The sequence below is a fragment of the Herpailurus yagouaroundi genome, unplaced genomic scaffold (genome assembly GCF_014898765.1).
Source record: "Herpailurus yagouaroundi ecotype Mexico unplaced genomic scaffold, PumYag 28, whole genome shotgun sequence".
Lineage (NCBI taxonomy): Eukaryota > Metazoa > Chordata > Mammalia > Carnivora > Felidae > Herpailurus > Herpailurus yagouaroundi.
This window is the reverse complement of record NW_024412376.1, coordinates 29329311-29357291: the sequence shown is the minus strand read 5'-3', so window position 1 is coordinate 29357291 and position 27981 is coordinate 29329311. Positions and strand designations below refer to the sequence as shown.

General features: G+C 34.0%; 1 pseudogene; it reads left to right on the top strand.

Annotated features, from left to right (window-relative positions):
* Positions 1–5761: 5761 nt before the first annotated feature.
* LOC121035397 (protein dpy-30 homolog) lies at positions 5762–19873 on the top strand (annotated as a pseudogene).
* The last annotated feature ends 8108 nt before the right edge of the window (positions 19874–27981 follow it).

Here is a 27981-nt window from a genome sequence, read left to right as displayed (position 1 = left end):
GCTCCACACTGTCAGCACAGAGCCCGATGCGGAGCTCTCTCTCACAAACTGTCACCTTCACCACTTCTATTTGACATTATACTGATGATCCTACAATACAATACATGAAGAAGTAGAAGTAATTGGTGTAAGATTGGAAGGAAATACATATTTGGAAATACATTATTTGGAAATGAAATAATTGTGTGCATTGCAAACATAAGAATACCCATAAATGATCAGTAAATGGTGATCTTAGTAAGCATTGAATAAAAAGGTATTAAAAATTCATTTGTATTTTAACAACCAAAAAGCAGTTATCATTTTAAGTAGAAAAATATCATTTGAAAGACCTTGGAAAGAATAAAATATCTAAGGATTAATCCCCAAAAAGTGATAAAAAAGTAACTACACTGAAAACTGCCAATTTGCTGAGGGATGGACATAAAGGAGTCCCAGAAAAACTGAAAATTATTGTAAGACTCAAGACTGTTAAAATATCAAATCTTGTCAAAGAAATCAATAGCCTCAATACAATACTGTGTGTGTGTGTGTGTGTGTGTGTGTGTGTGTGTGTGGTCCAATTTGACAAGCTGGTTTTAAAATTTATATGATGATGCAAAATATCCAAGTCAAGACAATCTCTAAGAAGAATAACAAATGTTGAGTACCTGAATTTTATGTTTTAAAGCTTTTTGCAAAATATAAAAATGGTGTTAATAAAATAAAAATTAATTAATAATCAGAGTAAAGTCCAGAATAGTTCCGCACAGATACAATAATTTTATTTATAACAAAATTATCACAGTAATTTAGTGAAAAATTAATGGACTTCTCAATAAATGTGCTACAGCCATCTTTCTGTCTGTCTCTCTCTCGGTCTCTCTCTCTCCCTCTACCCCTCTCCTGGTCTCTCTGTCTCCCAAAATAAATAAAAAAATAAACGGTGCTAAAGCAGTGGATAACAATGCATAACTTTAATGTACTATATATATATATATATATATATATATATATATATATGCCAAAACAATCAACCTTTTGTAGAAAGGAAGGAAAACATGTTTCTAGCAAAGCCTATTTAAATAAGATATATATTAATAAAACACTAATCATTAAATAATGATGACCTGAAATTCATTAAAACTAACAATTTCCATTCTACTTTTGTTAAGAATGTGTGTTGTCTGGGGTCTTCTGAGAAACAAACATCAAGACAGATTATACATGAAAAAATATGGGAGGGGATCCTAGAGAAGCTGGCAAAGCACAATACAAATGTGACTCAGAGTGAATGAAACAAGAGAGGAAAATAAGGATGGAAAGTTGAGTGGAAGTTTCTTAGAGAGCATAGTGATTCCAATGAGATTTTAAGAGAGCTGCTAAGGTGTCTTCCAATCGAAGTCATACATCATATGAGTCCTATGTATCCCAGAAATGGGCCCATCTTAATATACTGGATGTATTACCAATGATGAGCAGATCATGGGAAGTGTGAGTTCCCTACAAACGAAATGGTAGATTTCAGAGAGGGGTTTCAGTCAGCTGGGATCTCTGCATCCATAGGTCTGAGAAGATATTTTAATGGTCACCATAGATATGAAAAGCAAAGCAGTAAGTCTATATTTATACACCCACACACACACACAAACACACCCAGATGTGTGCAAAACTGTGAAAATCATTGTCAATTTTTTTGAAAAAGAAAAGGTTTGAAGAAGCAACAAATTAATGGACTCATACTGTTCAATTTTGGAAAGATACTAATTCCTTTTAGGTTGATCACTAGTTAAATTAAGTAAATCAAAATCAAATGGAAACCTGAAATACCTTTAAATTTTTCTATAAATAGGGAAAATGCTAAAAATGTCTATGGATCACAAGGAAGAGAAATGAACTTGGGGAGTTTAAGTGCTATATACAAGACTTATTATAAAGATGTGGTAATTAAGATAGAATAGTTTACAGATAGGTTTTACAAAGACCACTTGTGGACTCCTGGCTGGCTCAGTCAGTTAAGTGTTTGAATTTGGCTCAGGTCATGACCTCAGGGTTCATGAGTCAAGCCCCACGTCAAACCCATGTCAGGCTCTGTGCTGTCAGCATGGAGCCCACATCGGATCCTCAGTTTCCCTCTCTCTCTGGCCTTGCTTTCAGTCTCTCTCCCTCTCTCAAAAATAAATAAACTTTAAAAAATAATTTAAAAAAGCTAAAAAGGACCATTTGTATAAAATAAAGAAGAGGTTATGGGAGAACCTCATGTGGATATAGAACTTGATCTCTATGGCTTATATGAGACTGCAGATTATAGAGAAAGGTTAAATCAATGGTGAGAATATTAATTATTGTGTATTAGCTATGTATTTCCTGCATATCAAAATTCTCTAAGATGTAAAGGGGTTAAACAATACATTTATTCAGCTCCCAGTTTTATGTATTACCTAATGTGGTTATGTTCTTGGCTGGTTTTGCTGATCTTTGTGGTCATTTAACAGCTTGGCTGGGATGGATGGCTTAGGATATCTAGCTAGAATAGCTGATCTAAAATGTCTCTACTAAGACAGGTTTGTTTTGTTCCACATGCTACAAATTTCCTGGAGGCTAGACTGGGCTTGCTTACATAGTGACAGTAGCATAAATAGAAACCTTAAAGAGCAGGCAGTTTTCAAATCTCTACTTATGTCACGCTAGTTTTTTACCCTATCTGTCAAACCTGTTCAACAAAGTTAAGATCAGTTTTGGCATATAAGAATAGTCAATAATGTTCAGAGGAGGAGTGGAATAATGGACAGTTTCAAAATTACACACACACACACACACACACACACACACACACACACACACAATCTGCTATAGATTGAATGTGTCCCTCACCAAAATGATATGCTGAACCCTTAATACCCAGTGTGATGATATTTGGAGGTAGGACCTTTGGGAAATGATTAGATCATGAGTCTGGAGACCTTATGAATTAGCTCCCTTGTAAAAGAGACCACTGAGAGCTTCCTTGCCTATTCCGCTGTGTGAGGACACAAAATGGATGGCAGTATCCAACCAGGAAGAGGGCCCTCCTCAGAATCTGGCTATGTTGGCAATTTGATCTCAGACTTTCAGCCTCCAGAACTGTGAGAACTAAATTTCTGTAGTTTATAAGCCACGCAATTTATGTTAGTTTGTAATAGCAATCCAAGCAAATTAATACACAATTCATAAGAGAAAAATGAAAATTTTAACCCTTACAACATAGATACAAAATGGATTAAGGGTTAAGTTTAAATTTAAGCCTTAAAATTTTTAGTATGAAATATGGATATATTGTAAAAAAGTTTTCTTAACTCAAAAATAGTCAAATAATTGACCTCATTAAATTACATTAAAATTTCTGTTCAAAATAGACACAATAAAGAAAATGGAAAAATAATTTGGAGAGTATATTTAATGCATATAAGGATTTAATGATTTACATATTGTACATTCTTTTAAATCTTAAAAAATAGTTTAAAAATCTTAAAGAAAAATGGTCATTTCACTAAAAGCAAATCTGAATGGATACTTTAACAATAATTAGGGAACTAAAATCATTATCACAAATGCTCATCAGTTTATAAATATTACATTAAAAACTACAGATATTGAGGTGCCTGGGTGGTTCAGTCAGTTGAGCTTCTGGCTCTTGGTTTTGGCTCGCGTCGTGATCTCACACTTTGTGAGTTGGAGCCCACGTCAGGCTCCCACTTGACATTGGGATTCTGCTTGGAATTCTCTCTTTCTGCCCCTCCCCTGCTCATGTAGGCATGCACGCTCATGTGCTTTCTCTCTCTCTCTCTCCGTCTCTCTCTCTCTCAAAATAAATAAATAAACTTAAAAAAATACCATAATTTCTGTTAAAAAAAGAAAATGTAGAAGTCTGGTAATACCCACTTTGGTAAAGATTTGGAGTATTAAATATGCTTCTCATGGAAGTGTTCACTGACAAAAATATAGTGGAAAAATATGGTATTTATGTAACTTGAAAATGTCATTTCCCAATGACCCAGAAGTTCTAGTAATGAGTATACTCCACAGTAAAATTTCTCATGAATGTACATCAAAAGACATATAATTCAGTGTTTGTAGAAAGATTGTAAAACTTGGGAACAATCTGAAAATCCATCAAAGAAGACTGGATAGTTGAATTGCTATATTCACTCATGGAAATACATATGAGTGCAAAAATGGATATCTATACTATCACACCGATACATATAACTTTCATAATTAAAATGCTGAGCAAAAAACCCCACAAAACACAGTATACCTTGAGTGTGGTTTCAATATGTAATTTTTTAAAAGCAAATTCTACCTGCAACATGGGGCTTCTATTCACAACCCTAAGATCAATAGCCTCTTGTTCTACCAACTGAGGCAGCCAGACACATCACAATAGGTAAATTTCAAAAGCAGAGAAAACTACAAATATATCATTTCCCGTTCAATAAAAGTAATCTGAAAATTATGAGTATGATAGTCATGTAACTCAGAATAATGATTGCCTCCCTGTATGAGGACAGTGTAGTGACAGAAATGTCAAAGGCTTTGATTCTCAAGCAGTATGTTGTATATATATATGAGTGTTCAGCTTACCTCTTTACCTCATACATCTATCTAAGTCCAATATTTGTAAAATATCTTTATAATAAAATAATTTTAAAAAACAATATATGGGATAATGAGAATAATCTATAGTTTATGGTAAATATGTTATTCATTGTTCAAAAGTCAGTATAATTAAAAAGAAAATAGAGTATAAAAAAAGTAAAAAATGAATACGGGCATACTAGAGTGTATCCCAGGCCAACTTTTTCTCATGAAAATGTTAGATTTTGATCATTCAAATTTCTCACAGTTAGGTTATTGAGGCCAAGAGGTTTGATACCATGCAAAACATAGAGTATTACTACTTTATGGAATTCTTGACTTTACACAAAAGTTAATATTGCTAAGCTTCTCTTACATCACATCAGAATGAAAGTATTAATGTAATACTAAATTATATATAATATTAATAGTCAATTTCTGCCAGGTTAGTGTAAAGACATCAACATGAGAGTGCAAAACATTTAAAGAGGGCAAATAAGGGCTCAATAGCTATGGTTATTAGTACTGTTTATCATTATGCTTATACTGAATACCAGTTAGGATTGCTCCATAATTATAATAACTTAATTTTAATTGAATGTCGTATAAATGCTTAGCACACGGAGAGTTGATTATCTTTTATAATCTATTTCAAGTATCCTTCAGTTAACACTCTTATAACCATTACAGTTTCATGAACAAGATTCAAGAATATTTTGATGTTTTTCCCTTATTAGAATATCCATGATATTCCTGTCAAAAAAGTTACATTTATTAATAAGTTCACTTATGTTTTTGCTACAGGTTCTGTAACTTTATTTGTATTATCAAATTGGCCTGTGACCCATAACAGCAAAAGAGATACTCTTCTAAATAAAAATATGAACAACTAATATTTTGAAGTTCAAATTAAAATTCTTAAGTGCATTTTTGAAATAATAGCTGATACTATGACTAACACAATCTATAAGAGATATAGCATTCAAGATGGACAATTTGTTTCATCTCTTAAAAGTAATACGGATGCATGGATCAGGAAAAGTGACAAAATTTTGCTTTCCTTGGGGGGAAACGTTGCTATTGTTTATGCTAAATGGGCATTCTTGTTACCAATAGAGTGACCGAACTGCGGTTGATTTCTTAAAAATGGCACACTCTACGGGAGATGTGGCGGCGTGGTGCACGACTGCAGGAGAATAAAGTTACAACCTTTTATTCTGCACCAGCACTAGCTGTGCTAGACAAGTACAAAGTAATACCATTTTTATTTCTTGACTTAAAATATAAATTTTAAAGCTTATATCTTCATTGCCTAGACAACTCTCCAGGGTGTTTTGATATACAAACTGTTCCTTTACCCTTAGGCACATTCTTTATTGACTTCACAAAAAAATGCATCATTTCCAAAATAGTACCTATATTTCGTTACACTGTGAAAGACTGAGAATGAACAGAATCTGCGAATATTACCTGTTCCTTTATATATAAATACTGACAAGAATTCATCTAAATGTGTTGAGATCACGTGAATATACATAAATATCTCTTATTATTACCCCACCACTTCATCTTTAAATAATCATTTTAGGATGAGTTTTCATAATTAATAGGATTTGGGGGAAGGTATTTGGCCACCAGTGCCTATAGGTTATTTTGTGACACTATGTTTTTCAGTTGATCTCACTGTTACCAAAGAGTAAAACCTGGACGTATAATCACTATACCATTTGCTAAAATGACCAAATACTGACTTATATGTTGTTTTTTGAAAGTAATCTGGTGAAGAATAAGAAAATCTTAAAGTTGCATATGATAGTATAATTTTCAGAAAAGAACATTTTCTTTAACATTTTAGGTACATTAGAGTTATATTATGTTCTCATTATATTTTTAGTGATAAGGACAAACACTACTTTTTCCTTTCTGCATACAATGATTGTTTCAGGGGCTAATGAATAATAAGCCCCCACACCTTTAAAATTTTTTTTAATGTTTATTTATTTTTGAGAGAGAGAGAGAGAGAGAGACAGAGTACAAGCAGGGGAGGAGCAGAGAGAGGGTGACACAGAATCCTAAGCAGGCCCCAGGCTCGAGCTGTCAGCACAGAGCCTGATGCGGGGCTTGAACCCATGGACCACAAGATGGTGACCTAAGCTGAAGTCAGAGGCTTAAGTGACTGAGCCACCCAGAGGCCCCAAGCCCCCACACTTTTTTAATGTACTTTCACCCCCTGAGGAACCGCTTCATGTTTGGATTCTGAGAGAAAAATGTAAATCCTTCTCACTCTTTTTTTATGAGGAATGCCATTTTAATGGGGGGAAGGGTAGATTAAGGATGGGGAGTTACACAAATTAATTTAGGCTTGTGTTCAGTAAAAACCCTAATAAACTTGAATAATGAATTAATAAGTTATGTTAATGTAGGTATGCATTAGGGGAAGCTGAGATTTGTTTGCGTGTCTGTTTGCACTATATATAATATTAGTACTATTATGTGGGAGACTGCCGACAAAAAGCAGCAGAAGCTGATTTCATTATGAACACTTTTGTAGGCTGAGCTCTCCACAAGTAGATGCCTAGATGGAGTGTGGCATGCATGGTATTTATTCATCGAGCATCAACACCTGTGGAAAGGAAAATGGAAGAAGTAGATTTGGAAGTTAGAAGTGTGCCTGCAAAATAGGCCTAAATGAAAACTCAGCCAATCTTACAGAAAATTTAGGAGTATATATGGCTCATCACAGATGGCCAGCCTTTTAATCTGCACCACAGTCAGTCATTGTACATGGCCTGCACTAAGATAAATTGAGGTAATTAAAAAGAAACTGACAGCTACAGTCTGTCTGCTGACAACTGTGCAATAAGTCCTGTGTCAAAAGCAGATTTAGTTCGGGCGCCTCGGTGGCTCAGTCGGTTAAGCATCCAACTTTGGCTCAGGTCATGATCTCACGGTTCGTGGGTTCAAGCCCTGCATCGGGCTCTGTACTGACAGCTCAGAGCCTGGAGCCTGCTTCGGATTCTGTATCTCCTTCTCTCTCTGCCCATCCCCCACCTGTGCTCACTTTCTCTCTCTCTCTGTCTCAAAAATACATTAAAACATAAAAAAAAAATTAAAAAGTAAATTAGGTAATATATCTCTGTACCGATCAAAGTCCATCCAAAGTCCATCCAGTGGGCTACTCATCATCTCTCTCCTCTACTGTATTCAAGTTAGATTCTGCTTTGCCCGTATCAGTGATTCCTCTGCTGTTATGACCCAGATCCCCATTCCCTAAGTGTAGAGACCCTGGTCACCACGTCCTTCTCAGCTGAGGTTAATGAAGGTGTTCATTTACAGTCATGACCGGGAAAGTGTGTACCAACAGGCACCAAAATGGATTATCTGGATGATAGCTATACATCTCATCTCTGCCCTTATTGTGTAACAGCAGCCCTATCCCCTTCGGAAATAATCAGAGTTCATTACACTTGCCAAACTGCTGACTCCTGCCTTTGCCTACTGGTCCTTGGACACAGTAACCTAAAGTGCCTGAGTGGCAGCCATCATTTTTAGCTTAGTTTTTGTGATCCCTGGTGAAAGAATGTTCCCTTTGGGGAATACGAGCTGTAACTTGGCAGAGCATTAGTATGTGAGAGAAGAAAGCCAAAACACTTCCATGTGTTATTGAGAATGATGATAAGTGGAGGTAAATCCAGCTTCCATATTTAATTATCAAACTTATGTCAGACATATATTCTTCCTGTTGGACATACAATGACATATAGAGGTCTTTAGTTCAATTTGTATACTAAAGCTTGGAAGACAGTACCTCAACCTTGTATACTATTGTCTCAAGGAGAAGGTGGTGGGACACATCAACTACATCTCCAGCAGATTGTTCAAATACTCTATCAGCTAGTCATTTCAGGGTGGTGCAGTATGGGATATAAAGTAGATTCTAAAGTCCTGAAATAAATATTACACTTTCTTTGCTATAAAGTGGTTCCCCTAATCCGGTGTGATTAATGTGATTAAATTCTCCAAATATCTCAAGGAGTAGTGCATAGTGAGGCCCTCTGGATATTATTTGTCTAAACAAATCTATGGGCTAATGGAAAAGAGTTCAATGCTAATGTTTGTTGAAGTTTTATTTGAAATAGACAAAACTAGAAATTATAAAAACATATAGCAACAAGTGAAAGGATAAACTATCTTTAGGATATCCATACAATGCAATGCTCTACAGCAATAGAAAAGAAACTATTGATATGAACAGCAACATGAATGGATATCAAAATTATTACATCAAGTAAAAAAGTAAAACAAAGAGTACTTTCACCTAATTCCATTTGTATAAAATTAAAAAAAATGTAAACTTAAAATCTTTAGTGACAATAGATCAATGGTGGTGTGGGGAAGGAGTAGGAAATTTGGAGAGCTGAGAGGAATAGATTACACAAGAGAAGGAAAACACTTTTGATGGCTATGGATATGTCCATTACCTTCGGTGCAGAAATTATTTCATGGGCATATATCATACTAAATCTTATCACCTTTTACACTTTAAACATGTGTACTATATTGCATGTCAATTAAACTTTCACAAAGCTGTTTGAAAAGGAAGATATAACAATCTCATCTATTCCCACCTGGTTATTTCCAAGATTAAGTGCGAAAAGTAAACATAATGTACTTTGAGCCATATAGGTACTAAATAAATATTGGCTATTATTACTCATAACAAATAAGAATAAATTACTAGCATTAATGTAATAAAATACCAAAAAGCATTAGTAATAAGTCATAGGTCAAAAATTAATAAATCATAACTCAAAAGCCATGGTACATTTTTCAAAACACTAGAAACTGAATGATGATGAATAAATTAGTAAAAATGTTAAAAAGTGAGTTGCAGCAAAAGGGATAATTTGAGAGAAATCTGCAGCCCTATTTCAGTTACAATAGAAGAAAGTAAAAAATGAAAAGGTTGAGAATGTGTTCTAAGAAATTATAAAAAGATCAGAATAAAACCAAAGAAACTATAATAAAAAGTCTGGCCTGATCAGAAAAAAGAAGCACACATGAATAATATTAGGAATAAGTAAAGAGACATAAAAAGTTTCAATATTGGTAATGACAAGAAGGACAACCAGAAAAGAATATCAACTTCCAGTACTTCTCACACAGGTATTGGGGATTATTCTAACAGCTAAAGAAAACTAAGAAAATTAAGAGTAATAATAATATTCCCAAAATGAAAAAGGTGGAAACCAGAAGATTTTGGCACAGCCAAAACCTTTCAGAATTGGGAAATTCTTTTACTTATTTGGGAATTATTCTCAAATAAGTAGAGACATCCAAGAAGCTGCAGGTTTAAAAACCCTTCAGGCTAGGGGATAAAACAGATCTACTATGGTTAAAGACCATGTCATGTAAAGACTGGAGGATCACAGGCAGACACATTAGAATAAAATATTAAGAGTTTGAAAACCAACATTCAAATGACCTGCCTTTAGGCTTTAAGAAACATGGGTTGTCTGGAGAAACTTATGCTTTGGAATTGGATAAGGTAATACAATAATACCAATGATTTTAGTTTTCTATATTTTATATATAATCATTTCTGAAGGATTCAGAAGAATCAGAAAGAATCATTTCTGAAGGAATAAAGCTTCATGCTAGTTTTCGAATAATTTCTAAAAACAAGTTGTTTCAAATAAAATGTTTAGCACATAATCAATTCTAGGCACCCAAATAATGAAAGATAGACTTATAAATCTATGCTTAATATTACAAGGAGATTGTAGCTAATCTTGAAATATTCATAAGATAATTGAAAATTAAAAAAAACATAGTGACATCTAAGTGTCAGACAAAAACAAAAGCCAAGAAAAATGATAAAACCTGATAAACACAGAAATTATAATTAACAATTCAGTGAATGCATTTAACAGTTTAAACACATAGGAGGGGGAATTAATTGCCAGGAAAATAAGTCAAAATAAGTGATACAGAAGTGGAATGCAAAGTTTAAAAAGATGGGAGGGCACCTGTGTGGCTCAGTCAGTTACGTGTCCACCTCTTGATTTCAACTCCAGTAATGATCTCACACTTCATGAGATAGAACCCCGCATCAGGCTCTGTATCGACAGCATGGAGCCTGCTTGGGATTCTCTCTTTCCTTCTCCCTAACCCTCCACCCTTTTTGCTCACGCATTTGTGTGTACACTCTCTTTCTAAAAATAAATAAATAAACTTAAAAAAAAGGAAAAGTTCAGACTAGTAGAAAAGAGATATAGGAGGTAGAGTTTAACAAATACTTAATTGGAGACCTAGTAAGAAAAGTAAGAGGTTATGGAGTAAAAGAAATTTAAAACAATTTGAGTAGTTAATAGGTAATAATTTTCCAAAGCAGTTAAAAGTCATCAATTCATAGTTTAAAAATGCTCAATAGCCCCAAATAAGTCATAAAGAAAATCACAACCAATTACATCATAGTGAAATCATAGAAATCTAAAGAAAAAAGGAAGTAAATCATAAATGAGCTAGAGGGCAAAAAAGAGACGCTATGTTTTAATGGCAAAATTTAAACAAATAGCTGACTTTTCATCAGAAGTAATTAAAGCCACAGGATAGTGGACTATGTTTAAAATACTAAATACATAAACATTTGATAATTGACAAGGAAAAAAAATATACACTTCTGGAATTCACACCAGTCAAAGATATTTTCTAGCAACCTAAAAGAAAGAATGCACTACCAGCAGACCTAAGCTAAAGGCCATTCTGAAAGTGTTCACCAAGTTCAGGCAGAAAGAACTATTTTCAGATGAAGTATTAGTGATGTAAAAATAAATGAAGAGCAGTAAATATAAAAATGCAAATGTGAATATTGATTCTACCAAGCAATAATAATATCCTTTGGGGTCAAACATTTTATGGATAATAAATAAAATTGCATACTGTATTGGTTAGTGTTTTCCAGAGAAACAGAACCGATAAGATATATAACGAGAGAGAGGAGATTTATTATAGAAATTGGCTCACATAGCTATGGAGGCCAAGAAGTGCCACAATCTGCTGCCTGCAAACTGGAGAACCAGAGAAGCCTCCGGTGTAATTCAGTTTAAGTCTGAAGGCCTGAGATCCAGGAGCTCCAATGTTACATGGCAGGAGGAAATGGACATCTGAGAGAGAGAGAGAGTGAGAGAGAGAGAGAGAGAGAGAGAGAGAGAGAGAGAGAATTTCTCCCTTTCTTGGCCTTTTCCTATTTGGGTTCTCAATAATGGGTGCCACATTGGTGAGGGTGATCTTCTTTGCTCAGTCTACTGATACAAATACTGATCTCTCTCAGAAACACTCTCACAAACATACCCAGAAATAACATTTTACCAGCTACGTGGACATTCCTTAGCTCTGTCGAGCTGACATCTAAAAGTAACCCTCACACATGACAAGAATAGAAAAACATTTGGGATGAAGATGAATGGAATTAACATTATTAAACTCCTTTTATTATCTGTGAGAGGAATGAGGGTGTCAGGAGATTTTGGTAAGTAAGGAGAGGAATGAGGGTGTCAGGAGATTTTGGTAATTTCCTAGCTACTGCTAGAAAAAACAATAAAAGAAATATAGCTTCTAAGTTGACAGAAAGGAATGTGGTATAGTAATTGTGGAATTATCAATCTTAAGAAAGAAAGCAGAGGAAAAGACTACAGACAGATTACACAAAAAAGAAAAAACAAGAAACAATCACAATTAAAAAGCGCTCTTTCCAATATATATATAAACATATAGAAACGCTGAGGTAACTACATAATGATAAGATAAAATAGAAATTAAAGCAAAACTTAACCAGTACGTCATTTCAAAAGAAAAAAGTTTCAATTCACCAAGAATATGTAACAAGTTTAACTTGGTATGAATTTAGTAAAATCACCAGAAATTATATATAGCTGTAACTGATAGACAAACAGAAACTATCAGAAGGGATAAAGGCATTTTGAATAGAAATTAATAAACTTGATCTAATATACATACACAGAGCATTGTTATCTAAGAATTAAAGAACATACGCATCTCTTTCTTGGAACTGTGGGTCCTAGGTGTTCATTTTGTTATTTCTAAGTCCATTATATGTATGTCCTGTGTTTTCTTTTAAAATTAATATTCTGTAATAGAAATTAAGGTAAAACAACTATCACAAGATTTATAGAAGGGAATAACCATGATACAATAACAAAAAATCCAGAGATTAAATTGAACGGCAAGAAATTAAGTGCATGTGGAATAAAATAAGGAGTTCCAACAAAGTCTATGTGGAATATTCTAGAATACTGATAGTATATATGAGGCTCTATCCAAAGACAAAATAGTTAATACTTTTTTATAACTGGAAATAACACATAAGTTTTTAAAAATGTTTTTTTAATGTTTATTTATTTTTGAGAGAGAGCACAAGTGAAAGAAGGGCAGAGAGAGGGAGACAATATGAAGCAGGCTCTCGGCTCTGAGCTATAAGCAGATTTCAAAGCAGGGCTCAAACTCCTGAATCATGACATCATGATCTGAGCTGAAGCCAGATGCTTAACTGACTGAGCCACCCAGGTGCCATAAAATACATACGTTTTTATATAAGGAAACATGAATATTGTGCTGAATATACAGAAACATTCTGCTAAAACTGCAAAACATAAAGGAAAAAATAAATGCTCTAAAAGATATTCAAAAAAACCAATGTGTATTAATATGAAAAAAGAACATTGGACTGAAAGATAACTTTTCATCAACAATAATATGCTAGAAAAATCAATAATAACTAAAATGTTGAGGAAATATATTTATTATATAACTTATCTAGCTAAATTCAGAAAACAAATGTAATTATACTTGGCTTCTCATTATCAACAAATACTGGAAAAACGAATAAAGATTTTAAATTTCCAAGGAAAAATATTCTTTATTCTACAATTCTATCTCGTATAGTCTCATTTAGGAGGTTTAAAAATGAAGTTAGGTTGCCAGATATAACATTTTCAAATTAGAATAAAACTGAAAGTTTACCACAACAAAGCATTCCTAACTACTTTTATGAGTTATGTAACATTTAGAAAACTCAGCTTTCTCATTTGTAAACTGTGGAGGAGTGTATAATTCTACTTTGCATTGTGTACAAGTTGAATTCTAAAATTGTAAGCATAAAGTACAAGTTCTGATATATTATTAGGCTTCAATGAATATTACTTATCTTTACTATTACTTTTACTTATTAACATATAGAAATAATGCTATATATTTTTGAAAGAATGGAATTAAAACACATTTATTTATTTAATTTATTTTTTCCCATCTTTATCAATATATAATTGCCATATAGTATTAAGTTTAAGGTGTACAACATTGTTGTGGCTTTAATAAATTGCCCTTTGTTAAGTCGAACCTGGGTGTCACATGGTGAACCATGGGGTTTAAGAAGAAGCCACAAAGGAATTGAAAGAAGTTTATTACTCAAAGGTCCTGGAGGAAGTACACAGCACACCTTGAGGGGTCACGTGAGGAGGTCAAGGCATGATACAGGCAGACAGAAAGAAGGACATGAGGCACATCCTTTTATTAGGGTCCTTAAGTTGGATGCTTTGGAGTTCCCAGGCTAAGACCAGATTAATCAATTCAAACCCCCCCCAAAAAATCTAAACTCCACAGGGTCTTATATAAGGGGCACACAAGGGGAAAGGCTCTGTCTGGGAGACACAGGAGAGTGTTCATCACAAGGGCCTTTGGGGAAGTCTTATCAGGGACTTACATTTACTTGTGACTTTGTGGGGTGCTATCTAGGGCATGTGCTCACATGAGGCCCCTGCTGGCAGTTTGATCAAACAAAATGTATGCCAAGCCAGCAATAGCATGGTGTAGCTTAGCTAAATGCTTGACAGAATAATAATGAGATACATGGATATACTGCAGAATGAAATCACTTATATTTAGACTACTCCCTCCAGTCTTGGAATTGGCAAGAAATTAAATAAAGCAAATAAAATTTACAAAAATATTAGCCTTTATCAGATATGAACAATGACACAAATACTGTGAAAAACCACTACTTCTTATAAACAGAAAAAAATAAATGAAAATATACTTCATTATTGTGTGCTAACTTTTCCAATATTTTCTGTTAACAACCTCTGATACAGAAGTTAATAATCTGTATAAATCATTTTAAAAGCACTTCAAGTAATGCTTATTGCTAAGGAAATGTTTTAAGTACAGGACAAAAATATATGAGTATTTTATCATCAAAAGTCATGCTTTTTGGTCTAGATCGAAAACTTTTAGTTTTTAATTTTGACTTTTAGTACTTGGAAAAAGAGATAATGCTGCTGGCAGTATCATTGCATCCAGAGATGCAAGCTAGCCAGCCCCGCTTATGACCTATGCAGAAAGAAGGATTAGATTATAATAAATCAAGAATGCAGCATTTTCAAATTTGCCCAATGGATCTATATGGATCTTGGTTAGTTTGTATATTGCACTGGGCTCACCATTTCTACAGACTCTTTGTACAAGTTATTGGTGTATTTGTGGTTACATATTATTTATTAGATGACACTATCTTGAACATAACATAAAATATATTTAACTAAGCTTTTCTTACACTAAAGATTTGTGATTAATCTAGTCTTCAAATATATCAGTCACATAACAAATATCTTGGATATCTCTTCAAACATTATGAGCTATTGGGACAAGCTAAATGTTTGCTGAGGTTGCTTAAGACACAGAATTTCATTAGAGTCTAGGAATATCACTTATTGAAAATAAGTGTTAATTTTCCTTGTGAGTTACAGATGTCTTAAGACAAATGGGTGCTCTATCAGTATTTTTAAATTCAAAAAATAAAAACAGAGAAATGTATCTTAAGAGTGCCTATAATAACAAGAAAGCAAGTACTACATGTGAAGGTATAAATGGCCCTCATTTCATAGATAGAAATCCAACTTTGGTCCCTTGAAGCAGCACATTCAAATGGAAATAGCAAAAAGTACAATAACATTTAGAGATTTTCATGTGGAGATTGTTAGAAATTGTTCTGGAAGTGAAGAGAAAATGTAAAATTTCATTTAATTAATGTAGTTAATTAAATGAGATAATTTTGTGGCTAGTTGATATTCAATTTGATTTAGACAAGTGGTAGTTGGCTCTGTATCAAACTTATCAGTATTTAAACAATTTCTTTGGGGAAGAAAATTAGTTTAATGGTGTTCACAAATATTTATTTTATAGACATGTGGAAGGTACTGATTAGTCATTAGACAGATCTTATTTATTTAGGAAGCCTCTATTATCATAGAATATACTTATTTTCACTATTTTAAAATTATTTTTTAAGTTGGTGAGGTATTTAAGCCGTCAGGATAGCAAATTGCTAAGAAAGATATAGCACTACAGTTCATCAGTGGTATGTAACATTACTAAAATGTTATAAATAAATATGAATATGAAATATACTTATTTCAATGTTATTTACAAGATTCTTGCAGAAAATTATTTTCATCATCATAATAGGCCAAATTTTACATATTTTGATTGTAAGGCTTTATGTAAATAAGATTTTTCTTTGGGACAGATTTTTATAGGAGTAACAAAATGGAAAATGCTACTATTATTCTTTGTGACCAGCATTCTCAGTTACTCTATATTTTGTGAGATTTCTTCAACAAACATGAATTTTATGGACCTATTGGTTAATTTGATTTCAGTCAGCTTAGCATACTTACCAATGGAATTCATAAAAATCTGTAAGAAATCAGATGACCTTTTAAAAAGTATTTATCAATAGGTATTTAATAAATACTTCTTGGATAAAATGATTAAAATATGTTACTAGCTTACAAGTTCTCATAGTACGTAAATTGTCCTTTTGAAACCTCAAAAATATTTTTCCCTTATTTAGGGTAAAGAAGAGGAAATTATCTCTCCAAATATCTCTTGTATGAAAACCCTAAATATGTGAAATATATTAAAGCAATAGGCCAGGAAAGATAATGATGGTAACATAAATAGACTCTCTAATTCCTCTTACAGGAACAAAACAAAAGAACAAGTAGATATCAGAAGGGAAAAAAAAAAAAAAAAAAAAAAAAAAACAAAAAACAAAAAACATACCAAACAAAATAAAACAAAACCACCATCCATAATGAGAACAATAACAGAACATCAGAAGAGAGACATCTTCAACAAAATTGGATGAAAAATTATCCCAGAAAAAAAATGGGGAGATGTAAATCATCTACAACAGCTGGATTTAAAGAAGATGGACATAAAAGATACCAAGATCATGAAGAGATGGGTTCGTATGATTGTCTTAAGCTCAGGGTATAGGAAATGCTTACAAATACCTTTAAGAGGAGGTGACTCTAAAATGGTGGAATCATTAGTAGGTGGACATAAAAGCAACCAGCAAAAACAGTAGAAATGTCAGGCTTTCATTTATAAGCAAGTGATATTAAGAAATATTAACAGGGGTGTCTGGGTGGCTCAGTCAGTTGAGTGTCTGACTTCGGCTCAAGTCATGATCTCATGGCTCATGAGTTCAAGCCCCACATTAGGCTTTGTGCTGACAGCTCAGAGCCTGGAGCCTGCTTCGGATTCTGTGTCTCCCTCTCTTTGCCCCTCCCCTGCTCACTCTCTCTCTCTCTCTCTCTCTCTCTCTCTCTCTCTCTGTGTGTGTGTCAAATATAAATAAACATTTAAAAAAATTAAAAAAAAAGAAATATTAACAAAAACTAGGAAATGAAACATGATGATGCCTGAATATTCTTTTTATGTCATTGCTTAATAGTCAGTGAAGAATTAATTTTCTAGGATAATGCATTTGACAAGTATAGGCAAAATATTCTAAAATTACAGGTTAATTTATAAATGTTTGTACAGTAGAAGGTATAACCACATAGATTACATATTTATTTTCTTATTGGATATTGAGGAGATTTGTCAATTAGGAAATTTATTTCATTATTAACATGACAGAATGCTTAAATCTTCAGCCCTGGGCCACCTGGATGGCTCATTTAGTTAGGTGTCTGACTCTTGATTTTGGTTTAGGTCATGATCTCATGGTTCATCAGTTTGAGCCTTCCATCAGGCTCTAAGCTGAGCGTGGAGCCTGCTTAGAATTCTCTCTCTCTCCCTCTCTCTCTGCCTCTCCCCCACTATCACTCTCTCTATCTCAAAATAGAATAAATAAACTTTTAAAAATTAATAAATAAATCTCAAGTCTTCAATATCTTTTTTGAACTAGCCTTATCATCCTACTGGTTTCCTCATTGCATAATGAGTTTAATAAAATCTTTGACACGCATTTTATATTTGTATATCACAGAGAGAAGCATTTATAATTTCATACAAACAAATTTCATACAAATTTCATATATATTTATTTAATATATATACATATAATATGTATAATATTATTAATATACGATATTATATATATATATATAAAGAGTGTTGGGGGTTCAACTGAAATGCTTAAAAGACCTACCTTCTAGAACAAATGAAACATATTAATTCACAAGTGCTCCTCATGGGATATTTATAGCTAAGAACATCTCTTTCCCCATTATTTCCTCAGGTGCTTGAAATTTTTACAGGTACCGTGATTTGTGTTGTTTTTATAATGTCGGTGATTATAAAACCAACCCAGAAAACACACACACATGTCTGCAAGCACACAAATTTCCTCATGGTGAAAAGTTGATATTTCTGGCAACAGTATTATGTGTTGTCTTCTATGTTTATTTCAAAATTATATATTGTAACTTTAAATAGGCAAAATATATTGATCAGGTATCCATGATTTTATCTAATCATATGATCAAATCACTCTGAAATTCTGTTCGTTGCCTTTTAGAATCAGCTTTTAAATAAGAATAAATAAATAGATAAATGAAGATTTGCAAAGTCTCTTACACCTGAAATTATTTCAGATTTGCTAGAAGTACCTCAAAGATTATAAAGCTTTGTTCTTTCACACTATAAGAATGCTATAAATAATTTTATTTGATGTGTTCATTTTTTAATTGGATTCTGTTATTATAAATAGCTAAATGGAAAAAAATCAAACTAAAGGGATATTTGTGAATAGAAATTTATTACTGTAAATTTTGGGGGGATTAAACACTTTACAGAATATATTAGAAGTCTCTGGAGATTTGTTAATGTTCTTAATGTCCATAATATTGTTAAGCAAAATCGAATCTGGACTTATGTGAGGACAAATTTTATACAAAAAGACTATTGTAACAAAGAAGATGCTCTGATCTGAGGATCTGCAGGCGTCTCAAAATGAAACAAACAAACAAACAAAAAAAAAACTGTGGGGGAGAGACTTTTATAGGGAAAGGGGGATGCTAGCTGGGACTTTGAGGGAAAAAATGAGTAAGTGGGGGTTTGCACACAAAATCACTGAGGAAGTTTAACAAGAAATAATTCATGCTGTGCACATGATTCTTGTAATAAGTGATTGTTCTACACCTTAGAGTTTACTTAAACTTGGGGTGGGAGGAGCCACAACCGAGAGGACTGTGAGAGGAGAGAAGCCTGACTGAAGGTTGTTCAAGCCAAGTCAGTGGCCAAGTAATGGGCAACTGGTCGGTCCTCTCTGTTGTTTAAGAGAGACAAAGTTCATCTTTAAAAACTATTAGAGATGGAATAGTTATTGTGAAGTTGACGTTCTCAAGGTGGTTTTCACAACGGGTTGGACACACACTCTTGCTGGCTTTAAAAAAAAAAATAGCTGTATGATTTATTGTGTATGTTGTCAACCTAACAATTATGGAGAGCTTGGAGATCCAGCATTTGATGAGTGGTATGCCTTAGGAATATAATAAAACGAGTAAAACCGGTTTGTGCTGGGAGCTGGTGGCGTGGTGCAGGGCTGTGAAGAATGAGCGGCTTGGGTGCGAAGACTGGTTTCCGGGGATTGTGACTTGCAGGGTCCGCCAGGGAGCCAGAGCAGATGCTGGAGACACAGACGCAAGGTATGTAAACCCTCACTCTGGGTGTGGTCTCACCAACCATGTCAAGGAGATAGTAGACGATGAGAATATGAATGCAGAAAAGTCATCAAAACAGATAGTGGATCTCCATTCTTTGCCAACTCGTGCCTATGTGGGTCAGACAGTTGTGCCTATTTTATTATAGGGACTTGCTGTGCTTACAAAAAGCCACCAAATCCCATTGGGTTTCTACCATCTTACCTTTAAACAAAAACAAGACACAGTTTGAAGATCGAAACTGATTTATTGGGAAGAACAGAAAAAAATTGGTTTCCACTGCAGATTTACGTGATTAACAGGCAGCTTTAATTGCCACGATTCCCCCATCCCCGCCTTGGATTTTGTTTTTCGTTTTTGTTGTTTGTTTGTTTGTTTGTTTTTAAGTATAAAAACCTTCAGAACAACAGAACTTATTTCCAGAATTGCAGGAAAAAAAACATTTCCCTTATTTGTATTTAATCATCACATTTATTTAATGAGTGTATTCTGTGCAATTTTTGATCAGATTGTCTTTAACTTTGCTTTTAAAATGACCTTCAAGAGGCACCTGGGTGGCTCAGTCATTAAGAGTCTGACTTCTGCTCACAGCATGATATCGGGGTTCAAGAGTTCAAGCCCCACGTCAGCCTCTATGCTGACAGCTCAGAGTCTGGAGCCTGTTTTGGATTCTGTGTCTCCCTCTCTCTCTGCCCCTCCCCTGTTCATGTTCTCTATTTCTCTCTCTCTCTCAATAAAAAATAAATAAATAAATAAATAAATAAATAAATAAAATAGAATGTCCTTCAAAATAAACTATTAAAGCATAGAAGAAGAGGAGGAGGAGGACAGGAAGGAGGAGGAGGAGAAGAAGAAAAAAAGAAGGTTTTAGTTTGGAAGAAAGCCAGTTGAGAGGATTCTGAACATTGGCATCCTTAGAAGCCAGAGTAAGAATGAAGTGGAATCAGACAAACCTTCTGGTATGATCTGAATATTTTTGGTGTTGTCACAGCCATCAGGGAGGCTTTAGAGAACATATGTACAATACTTGGTTTTAAACACTGCATGAATGCTCCCTTAGGACCAGAATTATGTCTGCTACCAGATGATTTTACAGGAGTTCCTATAGTTCTCTGTCAGTGAGGTTGTTAGATTAGGTAAGATTGTCCATAGTCTTGATTTATACTCAGAGTGGAAGTTGGAAAATATAGGAGTTCTGGTGAATATTTTCAGTGGCCTATATGGAAGCAGTGCCAGGCATGAAGGCTAACCATACAGATCTGCTGTGTGGCATCCAGGTCTTTTAGATTTACTTTCAGTCTTCAAGACTATCATCTAAAGATTCCTTAAAAACTTAATGAGAATGGAAGGTCACAGTGTCTTACTGGGGCTAGATTTTTTAACCTAAATTTGTAACTGAATTATTTGTATAGACATTTTAGAGCATCAAATCAAAGGTAATAGAGTAGGTCTGATAAGAAAAAAAGGGGGGGGCAGTCTGGTTAAATATTTGATAAGGGCTAATACAATTAGCTAACAGGAGCCAGTCCAATTAGCAGGCAGATACTAATAGGCATGGTTGCCACAAATAAATTATGACTCCTCAGAGGCTACCTGAAATTCATGGATTTAATTATTTCATGGATTTTTATTTTGGAGTTCAGATAAAACTTTTTGATGGAGATGTTTTCTCATTAGCTGGGAATAGGAAGTTCCTCTGGTTGTTTCTTCCAGGATGGACTGTCCTAAGTGTACCAGATAAAACTATGCCTAGGATCAGATGGGTCTATTAGATGCATATAAGACAAGGAATATATACTTTTTCATCCCATAATAACTGTAAATATTTGTTAGTGGGGGGAAAAAGTGTACTTGCTGATACTTACACCCATGAAAAGGTCCTCAGTTGTCTTATAGCAGAAGCATAGATTGCTCTTTTATTTTATTTATTTTTTAAAATGTTTATTTATTTTTGAGAGTGATAGAGACAGAGCATGAGCCAGGGAGGGGCAGACAGAGAAGGAGACACAGAATCCAAAGCAGGCTACAGGTCTGAGCTGTCAGCACAGAGCCTGAGGCAAGGCTCCAACCCAGGAACCCTGAGATCATGACCTGAGATGAAGTCAGACACTCAACTGACTGAGCCATCCAGGCACCCCTAGATTGCTCTTTTTGAAAAGTATTAAGGCTAAAGGAAATTTCTTTTGAAGTTTTGAGAGAAAAGCTAAAGAAACCCTGTATATGAATACATAGGATGCCCTTATCTTTAAGGTATATATAAGAATTTGTAGGAAACGAGATTTCTAAAGGAAAGAGAGTGCATAATGAGCAATCAGAAGTAGGGTTGTGAAATGGTTCTGAGTGAATGGAAGAATGCCATAGATTCTGGAGAATTTGCAGGGATGGGGGATCACTGAGGGAGAAACAGATTGGGGAAGCAGGAGGAGATACTACAAAGTAAGGTTCATTATAGAAGGCAGTAGTTGCATGTGGATAATTATGTGAAAAGCAGGAGTCACATTGGAGGGAATTAACAAAGAGAAAAATACAGTAAAGAAAGACAATGGAAATGAGAATAAATAAGCAAAGGATCTTAAAGGGCATTTTTCTGGCATTGTGGGTAGAATCTTATTTTCTTATAATGTCATCTGGTTGATCTATAGTTTTGGGAAAAGCTGTTTATCTCTTGGTGTCATCTGCTTTCGTGGGATCTCAAGAGAGTCTTTGGTTCAGGTCTTCAAATGGAGTGCATATCCATGAAGAGTAGCTAGTGTACCTTTTTGGGGGGGGTGAGAGATATAAATTTAAGGTCAAGCCACCTAGAGTTCGCCAGCAGTATTGGTGATGTGGAGGATGATGTAAACGCCCCTGTAAAGATATTTAAGAGTCGGTTTCTGGTGATGTCACTTCCAGAGACCTAAATTTCCAGTGTCTAGATTGTGGATAATAAGAAAAGACAAGGAAAAACAGACTTGACCAATTCATGAGAGTATATGGGTAATTGAAAAGTCTGTTGCAGCATTTATATTGTCTGAATTAACCAGATTAGAACCTTTCAAAGTGTGAGCAGAATAGGGAATTTTTATGGGTTGGTTAACTATTGTTTAATATGGAGACAGTTAGTGTGACCATCAGGAAAGGACTGGCAGTCAATCAGGGCTCAGGGCAAAACCTGAGGACATGAGAGATTATGTTTTTATGTTACTTTGGCAAGTTCTAATTTGTATAGTTTAATTTGGATACACATTTTGATAGCTCTCACCATTATTTCAGATGATTACAGATGGTAAGGGGGTATTTGAGGGGGGTAAAGAAAGGTTTCATTATTTGGATGACTTTGCCAGTGAAACAGATCCCGTAGTCACTTGAAAATATTAGTGAAATTCCCCATGTGGGAAATACTCATTTTATTAAGTTTTCAGCCGTATTATCATTAACTCTTTTTAAAGAAAAACTTCAAGTTAGTGGGAAAATGTTAGTATGAGGGTAAGGACATATTTATTACCAAGAGATTTAGGGAACTAAACACAATCTAGTTGTCAGTGAAGAAGTCCTAAACACTTGCATATTAATGAAACTTTTCAGGTAATTTATGTAAGTCCCTAATTTAAAACCACTTTTCAGAATATACTGGATTTAAATTAAAGATGCAAAATTACAACCAAAATAATGTGCTTTAAATTTTTTTAATGTTTTATTTATTTTTTGAGACAGAGAGATACGTGCATGAGGGGGGAAGGGGAAGAGAGACTGAGACAAAGAATCTGAAGCAGGCTCCAGGCTCTGAGCTGTCAGCACAAAGCCCAATGCAGGGCTCAAACCCACAAACTGTAATTGTGACCTGAGCCAAAGTCAGACACCCACCTGACTGACCCAACCCAAAATAATGTACTTTTAAAAAGTACTAAAATTATTACTGATATCATCATAATGTGTATTCTCTTATTTAGAAATAATGTAGATATTTAATGAATACCCAATTGATTAACTTCGTTTAATCATATGTAAGGTATTAATAGAAGATCTTGAAAAATATATTTGAGTTGACTTATTACAAAATATATTTAAATTTTGAAATAGTTTGTTAAAATAATCATTTCAGTTGGTTATATATAATATAATCTTAAACTTTATAATGTATAATGCTAATTTAGTCAGTTGGTAAATGTGCATAGGTTTAGGAAGAACCTACTCAAATAGAATAAAAATACATGCTTGCATTGTACTTAACACTGAAAACTAAGAATGTGGGGAATAAGCTTACAAATTCCCTGAGCTTGCACCCATGTATTAACAAGGCATAAAGAATTCGAAAGCCACAGGATGAACATACCCAAGTTTGGGTAAACAAGATTAGTTAAAAGGGGCAAAGGCTCCCAGTATAGGGCAAAGGTATAGGAATAGGAAATCTCAAGATGAAAACATCCAAGGTTAGGTATTCAGGGCTGAAGTACCCTCCAATTTAGTACAATAGCAGAAAGCTGTTTTCAGAGGAAGGAAGGACAAAAACAGGAAAACAGGACTTTAGACTACAGCAGGGTGAAGTTGCCCAGAGTGGAGCTAATTAGCAAAAGAAAGGTGCCTTGTTGACCCTGAGGTAGTATGCTCAGTCTTTCTTATCCCCTAGACCAGTTTAGGTAAACAGAGGTGGCATCTCCTGTCTGTTGTAAACAACCTTCCACCCAGCACCAGGATTTTGTTTTGTATTGACCAAACGCCTAACACCGCTTGTCTGCACGCCCATCATGCTTGTAAGCCTTCCGATCCTAGTAAAAACGGAGCAAGGACCCTTACTTGGGGCTCTTGTCTCATCCTAGACATTAACCTCTCTTGCATTTCAATCCTGCCTTCACTCTCTTGCCTGACAAGAGAGATCTCCAGACCCAGTCTATAACATAAGAAGATGTTTTTATTAAATCCACAATATTAAACTAACCTCATTAGTGGAGGTTTATCTATATTATGTGTAATAGAATTTATAAAATGTTTATTCCAGTTCTTTTGAAAATATTAGAAATTTATATTTTTTTTATTTCTGGGAATTTCAGGAATATTTAATTTTTATAAGGGTTTAACTTTAACCCAATCAATGTAGAGCTACATTAAGGGGTTTTTATCATCTAATTTGTTAACATCATCCAGAGGTAGAAAGACATTACATACATAAAGCATACATATATACATGTATACACATACGTAAACATATAGACAGACATAGAGAGCTTATCATTTTAATTTAAAAAATTTAGCTATGAATCAGGCATAAATACAGAAATATAAAATTTACTGTTTTATATAAGAATAAGCTCTTGTTTCTGTTCCAAATTTATAGTTTTATTAGGATTGTGTTTCTCTCTGATGCAACAAGTTGAAGTTGCCTGAGCAATATGACACATAGCCTTCGAATACGTAGAAAGGAGACATTTTAGACTGTTTTCTTCCTCTATCTGCAGTTTTATGGAGGCTGTAGACTAAAATCTGAGCTACAGACCAAGACCAAGCAGCTGTTTGTGTGTCTCTAATACTCATCTGAGTGGTTTAAACAGCCAGCCTATTTCAAATTATCTTATTCAGCCCAGGGTGGTTGCTCCTGGGATCTCTGAGTCCTTCAAACGCCCCAGTAATACTGAGTTACTAACAGGAAGTTGAGAGGTGCCAGTAGGAAAGGAGTCTGGTGACAAGGATTTACATAGGGATTAAAGAGGTGCAGATTTTGAAGTTGGGAAGATTGAAAGATTCAAGGGAGCTCTAGGAAAGGTTGAAAGTAGAAAAAGGAGAAAGAAGGAACAGGGGAAGAGAGAGTACTTAGATGAGCTAATCTGAGGAGATCTCAAGTATCATGAAGTTGTAAATTTTTCTTTGTCAAATTTTTCTATTTTGGAGATAGTGGCCCAAATTAATGTCATAGTGTGCAACATACATTCCACAAAGGAGAAAGGAGACTACACTGTGAAGTTAGAATCAAGGAGATATTACTTCTAAATTTATCTTCTAAAATGAGACTCAATTCTGTTTTGTCCTGTAATTATTGCTCATTTTAATACTTTTGTTGTAATTGTACATTTCACACAAAAAAATTAAAATGGTATCTTTAGAAATGAAAGGCAAACAAATTTGTTCAAAAGAAATGTGTATGGGGCACCTGGGCGGCTCAGTTGGTTAAGCGTCTGACTTCGGCTCAGGTCATGGTCTTGCAGTACGTTGAGTTTGAGCCCTGTGACAGGCTCTGTGCTGACAACTCAGAGCCTGGAGCCTGTTCTGGATTCTGTGTCTCTCTGCCCCTCCCTCCTCTCAAAATAAATAAATAAACTTAAAAAAAATTTAAGAAAGAGACAAATGTGTATAGAAATTTAAACAGCATCTAAAACATTTTATTATTCCAATGACCAAACTAGGCTACGGGCTAACTACTTCTTCCTGAGTTTTGGCCAGCATGTAATACATTTACTTGAAAAGCATTAATCATTCAATGAGATCATGTAACTCTGACAAATCTTTTAATTTAGTAATTATATGATTTGATAGGATCAAAAAGAGCAATACATTTTTAAATCAGTAACTTTAAGCTTTTCTTTCTCCAAAAACTATAATGATGGAAACTGTAAACCTTGAAAAACAAGAAAATTTTTAAAATTAAGATAAGTGATAAATCCTGTAGTAAATATCTTCACTTGAACTAGATTAATTTTATTTCCTTTTAGCAAAAATGATACTAATTTAACTTTACATATATACCTACATATGATACAAAAATTAACAATATTTTATTTCCAATGTTGACTTTTTCAATACATGAATCAAAAACGTCTACATTTTTTCCAGAATAAACAGATATTTTAAACAATTTTTCTGTATTGTTTCCAATTATAAACTAAAATGCTAATACCTCTCTTTATCTTGTTTCACAGACTATGAAAAAAATTATTTGAGAGTCACCTGTAATATATTTGTGTTATTGATAATTATATTTTATTTGTGTTTTTAATTTTTTCTCTATGACTTTTAGTGTCTAAATGTTGCTGATAAATAAATAATGAATTGTTAAAAACACTTAATAACATATTTTTTATGATGGCCAACATATATGCTTATGACAACCATACCTTTTATTTCTTCTAATACACTATCAGTGACTAGAAAAATAATTGTATTTCCAATAAATAACATTAACAGGTTTTGCTAACTGAGAAACTATTGAATCACTCTCATCAATATTAATATTACCTTTCTCTAGAACTTTTCCTTTCTTACAAAGATTACAGGTGCAAGTAGTCAATCTTTATTATCATGCAGTGTGATTTCGCCTACTTATAATAAAAATTTGCCTCACTGCAGTTCATTACACAGTTGATTTTCAACATTTTCCCTATTCCATTGATTCTTCATGAAACCACAGCACTTTCCAATAGAATAGAATAAATTATTTCATTTAAATTGCTTTCCATCACCATACTAATAATGTATGGGTAGCAGGTATGATTAATTATTCTCTAATATGTGGCTTACATATTGTCTTATCATTCATATTATCCAACAAAAATAACACAATAAAATGAAAGCACTATCAGGATTAGAAGACTTTTTAATCATAATGGAGAGAATAACACTGCTTGAATATTTCTAGTAAATATGGGGAATAATACATATACATATAATATTCTATTAACATGTTTATTTATAGAGTCCGCTTAATCTTCATGGACTTAGTTAATAGTAGTAAAGAATATATCTTGGCAGAGTAGAGCATTAGTACCTTCAATTGCATGTAGAATTTTAAAACTAATTTCAACTGCTTAAATGAAGATTTTTGCCACCTTTACTCAAGCTACGCAAACTTTTATTTTTCTAGCAAGATATAGACATGAAATATATAGACAGTGTTAAGTGCTACAATGCTACATCTACAAATACATATTCATTGGGTATTTAAATATCACAACAAACTTTGCCATAGATGATGTTATTTTCGTAAAATGATACGTGACTCTTTGTAAATTTTTAAGACATAAATTATTCCCTCGGTTTTAATGGTAGATATATTTATGAGAAACACAGGGCATGTTAAAACTAGGTAAAACAAAACAAAACTTTTATATGTAAAATAGATTAAGGTCTTAGTCACAGATAATTTGCATAGTCATAATTATCAAGTAGGTCATTTGAAGGTCACATCCAAAGTAATTCTTTGTTGTGCATAACTGTCCTCTACATTCCAAAATTTTTAGCATCCCTGTGGCACCTGGGTGGCTCAGTCAGTTGAGCATCCAACTTTGGCACAGGTCGTGATCTCATGGCTTGTGAGTTCAAGACCCACATAGGGCTCTGTGCTGACAGCTCAGAGCCTGGGGCGTGCTTCGGATTCTGTCTCCTTCTG